The sequence below is a fragment of the Pteropus vampyrus genome, unplaced genomic scaffold (genome assembly GCF_000151845.1).
Source record: "Pteropus vampyrus isolate Shadow unplaced genomic scaffold, Pvam_2.0 Scaffold66, whole genome shotgun sequence".
In the NCBI taxonomy this organism is placed as follows: Eukaryota; Metazoa; Chordata; class Mammalia; order Chiroptera; family Pteropodidae; genus Pteropus; species Pteropus vampyrus.
In genome coordinates, this window is record NW_011888847.1 from 2,511,680 (window position 1) to 2,518,944 (window position 7,265).

The following is a 7,265-nucleotide window of genomic DNA, read 5'->3' on the forward strand; positions in this document are numbered from 1 at the left end:
AGATGGCAATCTATGAACCAAGGAAAGAGGCCTGTAAGAGTCAGGGTTTTCCAGAGAAGCAGAATGAGTAGGAGATTATGTATATACATATATATCTTTTTAGAAATGCACTCACATGGAGTTCTCGGGACCCGAGGGTTAAGGAGAGGGCTCACTGACATATAAAGGAATGACATCCTAAAGTTGCAAGAGACAACACTGGGGAATTGAGGTAGAAGTCTACATATATATGTGATTTATTATTTATTATAAGGCATTGGTTCATTTGATTTGGGAGGCTGAGAAGTGGCACAATCTGCTGTCTGCAAGTGGGGGGACCCAGGAAAGCCAGTGATATAAATTCTAGTTTGAGCCCAAAGGCCTCATACCCAGGAGGGTGCTGATCTAAGTTCCAGTCCAAGGCTAGGAGAAGACAGATACCTTAGCTCAAGCAGTCAGGCAGAGAGAACCAATGCAGCCCGCCTCCACCTTTTGTCCTGCGAAGGCCCTCCAAGGATTAGATGATGCCCATCCACGCTGGGCAGGGCAATCTGCCTTAATCAGCCCACCTGAGTTAGCACTTGCCTTAATGCCAGTCTCTTCCAGAAACACCCTCACAGACACACTGAGAAGTAATGTTTAACCTGGTAATTGGGCATCCCGTGGCCTGGTCAGGTTGACACGGGTCAGGTTGACATTGCAGGCCTGGAACAGATCCCTCCCTCAGCCTTCAGAAGGAACCAACCCTGCTGACACCTTGGTGGTGGGTGGACATCTAACCTCCAGAACTGTGAGAAAATGAATTTCTGTTGTTTAAGCCACTCCGTCCCTGGCACTTAGTTATGGCAGCCCGAGCAAAGTAATACAACGCCCTTTATCCACAGAATGGATTGTGGGGGGCCAGCAAAGAGACTGGGAGCTGAGAAAAATACTGTGTCCTCTTCAGTTTTGTGAAAAGGACATCAGTTTTGTGAAAAGGACATCAGTTTCTGTAGCTGGAGACAGGGCTGCATTATAGAAAGGGAAAGGGCTGCATTTGAATTCTACCTTGCGACTCTCTCTAGCTGTTTACTCATTTGTAAATGGGGATAAGGATTAGCTACTCCCCTACATTGCAGCACTGATGTGAAAATAAGAGAGTATATTTGTCCACTACCTGCCTATACAGGGGCTGTAAATGATAACCATCATCATTATTATGGGGGGGAGGGGCTCGTCACTGGAGAAAAGAAGGCGCTCGCGATCTGTCTTCCTGAAAATCTCTGACTATAGTGTGGCTTTCCTCTCCGGCATTTTGATGGTGACCATGGGAACTACCCCACAGCTGTTGTATCAATGTAGATCCTGCCTCGGCTCTAGGAGGAGGATGCCCAGTTAAATTTGAATTTTAGATAAATATTTTTTAATATAAATGTGTTCTAAAAATTGCATGGGACACACACTAAAAATTTATTCATTGTTTATGCAAAATTCAATGTAACTGGGGACCCTGTATTTTTATTCGCTAAATCTGTTGCTCTTAACCTGCCCAAAGAAACAATTATATACGACCAAATAATGAAATGCTATTCAAATTGCTAAGTACTGAAATATACAATAAATACTACGGGTAGTTGTATTAGCTGTATGTCCAACAACCATAAAATCTCAGGGGCATACAACAATAAATATTTATTTAGCTCACGCATCTAAGAGTTGGCTGATCTTTGCTGGGCTTAACTAGAAAGTTTGGCCAGGCAACTTTGTGTCACGTGTCTCTTGTCCTCTTCTTGGGGACAGTGGGCTGGGCTGGGTGTACTCTTTTCATGGCAATGGGAGTAGCAAAGAGGTCTTGGAACTGACACACCATCACCTCCATCTTATGCTATTGGCTTTGACCATTCATAGAGGATGTTTATATGGCCAAACCCGAAGTCAAAGGATGATGAAATGTATTCTGTTTCTTTAGTGGGTGTGGAGTTGGAGCAGGATGAAGAGTTGGGGTCCATAAGACAATCTATCATTACAGCCAAGAAGGTCAGTTAAAACAGCTGGGGGAAGTTTGGAGAATGAGGTGACGTGAAAGGTAGGTGGGATTTGGGCAAGAGGGAAGGATCAGCATGAGCCAAGTCTCGACCGATAATTATTATCCATTTGCCTCTCCATTTCTGCTCTCTGCCTTTCTCCACCCTGCACTTTCCCTAGGAGGCCGACCCCCAAGAAACTGAATTGATTCATTAGGCAAAGCAGTATACTTTAACGCAAAATGGAGTCTAGGACTTTCATTTCCTCTGTCCCTAGGTAAGATCCTCACACGCCTGTCCTTTAGGGGACTCTGCAGGAAGCTGGGAAGATAGGTCTCGTAAGCCTTGGGTTAGTTTGGCACTCCTAGCAGTAGGAAGAATCTCCCCTTCCTCCACTGAGCCCACGGAAAAGAACACTGTAGTAAGGCCGCATGTAGTAAGAACAATGGAGATAGGACAGGGACTTGGGTGACCGGGTCTCTTGGGGACTGTGCCGATTCTGCAGCCAGGGCTGGTACAGTTTCACATGCTTTGTCATTGTCACAACTCGTCTGGTCCTGGTGTTTCTGCCGCTCTATATCCTTTCACTTCTTATGAACATCCTTCTGATATTTTCCCTACAGTGTGTGCTGACGTGTGTGGAGGGTTTGCTTCTTCCCCACTTCAGCTTACTTGTAACATCAGCTTCTGGCAGCCCTCATGGCCTCGACTGCATTCTGTGCTGTGTTCGTCCTATCTTAGTCACTCATGGCTTCCTAGCAGACTTTCCCAAGGGCAAGAATTAGAATGGCCTCGTTTGTCTCTCTTTGGGCAGAACGTTTCATTCTAGCCACTGGGCAGCCTATAGATAGGGAAGGTGCCCCCCTTGGCTTAGACGGAGGGGTAGATGTGGAAGGATGGGGAAGGCAGGGACACTGTGCAGTGCACAGCAGCGGGCTCTGTGTGTGGGGGGGTCAGTTTCTCTTAGAAGGGGCATTGGGTGCAGCAGGCACCATATTGAAGATCGTGGGCACATTCACAGACCAACACGTCAATAGTAGTTTTGGCAAATAACCAGAGGAGAGACTTGTGTATTAGTACAGCACTCATAAGCTTTCATGTACATGATCTCATTCGATTCTCAGAATGCCCTTGTGAAGCAAATGAAAGCAGGTACAATTATTGCTTCCTGACAAGCAAGGGACCTGAGTCACACAGATGAAGTGGTGTCTGAGTGCAAAGGACATTAGCAGTGGAACCAGGGCTGGAATGTTGGTTTTCCACCCCTTCCGCAGTGTTTTATACTAGACTGTGAAGTTGGGCTTAGGGGCTCCAACTCTAAGAGGTGAGAGGATTTTCTACCTCAAAAAACGAAAGAAGGTAGTATGTACATAGATGTTTATGAGAACACTGTTTATAATAGCAAAAGACTGGAAACATTAAATTTCTGCCAGAAAGGATCTGGTTAAGTAATTAGTGCTCTATTCATATCAAGAATATTATGCAGATTTTAAAGAGAATAAGATTAAAGGGGGGGGGGAAGCCAAAAAAGGTAGATGCATCAGTGCAAATATGAAATGCTCTCCAAGATATATTATTCAAAGATACATGGGGTGGGAGGGGGCCAGTCTTAACTAAGCAGCATTTTGTGCTCTGACTTAAAAAAAAAACAAAACAATGTGCATATATTACATTCTCAATTAAAGTTTTAAAAGGTATCTGGAAGAGAGAGCTTTGTCATTATGAAGGAAGTTTAAGATATGTAACTTGTTCTAAATGAGGACAGGCAGGCATCTTGGAGCCACTGGGTCATATCCAACCTACGCATCATCTCCCCACCCCAATGCCCCCGCCAGTCTAGGGGAGTCTTTCGTCAGGGATGAACGTCTTACTGCTGAAGCGTCCTCTTCCCGTCCTGCGGCCTCAGCTATAGACTGCTGTAGTTTTGGGACACTTTAACTCAGATGTGCAGGAGTGTTTAGAGGGTTATAGTAACAGTAATAATAGGTTACATTTATTGGGCACTAACTGTGTACCGGGCACCAGGAGTTTTTCATGAATTATTTTATGTAATTTTTCAGAGCGACTGTATACAAATGAAAAACGATGTAAATATGAGTTAAGTACTGTTATTACCTCTATCTTTAGAGGAGTGGGAAATGAGTTTCAGAGAGGCAAATTCATCTGGTCGCAGTGACAGGAACAGATGAAGCCAAGACGTCAGCACCAAAGTCCCTGCAGTAAATCCGTTCCTGCTTGAACGCTGAGAGTGGTTTCCGTTTTCCCGACTAAACTTGGCTGATACAGGGGCTACTGAAGAGGAGGAGGTGACCCAGAGGCGCAGAGGATTTGTTGGGAGAGTCCGACTGAGGAGGGAGCAAGGAGCTGCTGGAGGAGGGCCCCCCGGGACGTCTGCGGGGATGTGTGCGATGGCATGCGTGTGGGCATTGTATCAGTCAGGGCCCAGTTAGGTGACAGAAACGACACAGTAATTCCAGCAGAGAAGGGAGATGTTAAAGAATTATTAACTACTAACAGGGATTGGCTATTTAGGATTAAAGAGAGCTCTAAATAATACAGGAAAGGAATAAATTTTAGAGAGGTGAGATTCAGAACTCATCCGAGAGGGTATGGCTGGAGCCACTGGACAGTGTAAAAGTTCACTGAGGTCAAGGTTAAGCAGGTCAAGGCTGGCAAGCAGGAAGCTACTCACTGAAGTACCTGCAAAACTGCCCTGGAAGCTGCCTTGGGGGTGGTGTTGAACGTGCCAGGAAATCACTGGAGAGAAGCTCAGCTGGGAAACTTGAGGAGCTGCCCCGAGATACCCCTAGGACTAGGTGTGCCGGCCAAGCATTGCAGCATTGAGAGAGTAAGAAAAAGGGAAGCTGCACCAGAACCAGGAAGAGAAGCCCCTTCCTCCCGTGATGTTTATCTAGCTCCTTCCAATGAGAAAGCTTATCATCGTGGACTGGCAAGAGAAATGTTTATACACTTCAGCTTGAGTATCGGGAGCAGGGCAATGAAGGGTGGATTTGCAGCTGAGAGGTAATAAATTTATGCATACCAGGAATTTAGTTCCCTTTGAATACACCTGCCTCATTGAAGTCATCGAAAACATTTCACAAGTTCCTTCCAGGGTTCCAACTCTGGTTTAGGTGCCGAGGGAACACCAAGGGTCACCATGTGCAATTTTTCTTACCTTTGTGGACTATATAATCTACACCCGATGCTCGCTTGCCTTCCTGACGTTTTGCTGGCGGGTTTTCTCTGCCCACAAAACCCTCTCTCCTTTGTCTCCACCTACATACTCCCCTCCAGCCTTCAGAGCCCATCCCAGCTACTACCCAGCTACTACCACCTGCCTGCGAAACTGTGTGCTTTGTTTCTCTGACTGCTTTGTATTCAAATTATCCGGTGCTTGTTTCATCTCTCCCCCTGGCTTAGAGGCTGGGTGAGTGCGGAGCACATTGCCTTGCCCCCAGGAGGTGACAGAAAAGGGTTGTGTTAGCCAATGGCCCTGGCCAGGCTGTAGCTCCCTTCTGGCTTATGTGTGACATCAGCAAGCAGACCCCTGGTCGAGGAGCCACATGTTGTTTATCTTTTCACACCCCAGCAGAACCAGAAGCCTCCCTTCCTGGGTCATATCCAACCTACACATCACTTTTCTTTAGGATCCCTCGACTTAGTAGTAGTGAATTAGTAGCAGATGAATTCCCACAAAGCTGGGTGTGGATCAAAGTCTTGTAAGTTTAATTCTATTTTGAGAAATAGGGTAATGAGTGTGGGAACTTTGCTATTTAAAGGAGTTTTGTGCATAATTTCACAAAGATGCTTTCCTCCAATCTATAATTTATAGAAATTTAATGGCCATTCATGTAAGAGCCTGTTAAGCAAAGTGCACCTATGGTGACCTCTGAGAGGCCTGAATACAGGTGACCTTATGCTCTAACCAGGCTGGAGCTCCTGATGGGAGGAATATTCCAACGAAGAGCTCGCTTAAGACTGAAATTCTGAACTTCCGTCATTCGGAGCTGGAACACCCTCCATGGCCCCTCCTTGTGTCACAGTGACTCTCAGCAACAACTTCCGATTAATTAATTTGAGGTCAGAGGAACTACCTAGTGGAGTGCAGTGGAAAATGTTCTGTACCAGGGACAGGGGTTCTGCGGTTCTGACCCAGGCTCCGCCACAGCGAAACCAAGGCTGGTAAGTCACTGAACTCTCCAGGCGTACAGCTTCTGCAGGTGAAAAGCCGGGGTGGTTAAGGCTGCTCCTTCGTCCAGGCCTGTTATAGTTGGTTCCGCCTTACACCTGGGCTTGGAGTCCTGTGCTGCATTTGCTGTTAGAGTTTCCCCACCTGGCCTTGTACATGTGCTTTTCAGTGCTGGGTCCCGTTGAGATGAGGTAATGGCATTGACATTGTTGAAGTCCATAAAAAAGCCTCCTTTTCTCATTTTATCTGACACCTTTTCTCATTTCATGTAAGTTTGTGTAAAATAAACTTATTCTCACGAAGAACTTTACTCTCCTCACCTTTGTGTGGTTCCATTCCCCCTCTCCCTAACCACGGGAAGGTGATCCTGACTCTGTGACGCTAGTGTTGGCCAACACTGCCCCCTTGTGGCCTATCTTGTCTTTACTGGGAGGCTTTCAGCCCAGGAGTTTTTCTGGATTCCTGCTCCTGGCCATTTGCAGAAGTATCAGAATGTCACCCCAGAAAACTGAACCCACAAGACCCTTGGGAGGGGTTGTAGCTCCAAAGAATGGCTGGCAGCAGCCCAAATAGGAAGAACTGGTTGTGTAAGGGTCAGTGTTGCAAGGAGGAGTTTAAAGTGGGAGGAATATGTCACCAACAGAAATACTTGGGAACCGAGCCCAGACAGAACCATGGGAATGAGACTATAAGAGGGGCACTTGGCGTCTGAGAGATCTAGTGGAAAACAGTCGGTAGCTGTCCCAAGCATGACCCCTGGAGGCTCCCTCCAGCGGGCAGAAGAGCTGTGCCAGCAAACAGCTGGGTTTGCCTTTGGGCTTGGGGTAGGACCTCTGATCCTTGAAGGGGTGTAGGTCTACAGATCAAGTGGAATGACAAGGAGAGAACTAAGACAGGAGGAGGGGATGATCTGGTAGGGAATCTAATTCGGAGCTTAGAAAATAAGGTGGGAAGACCAGAGTAAGCACTCGGGACTTAGGACTAGGGTAGCAACTGGGCTCAGTTACCAGAATTAAGGACCAGGTTAGAGCAGGCCTGGCCCTGAGTCTGACCTGTGCCTTGTAAATGCTATGTAATCCCACAGGTGACTA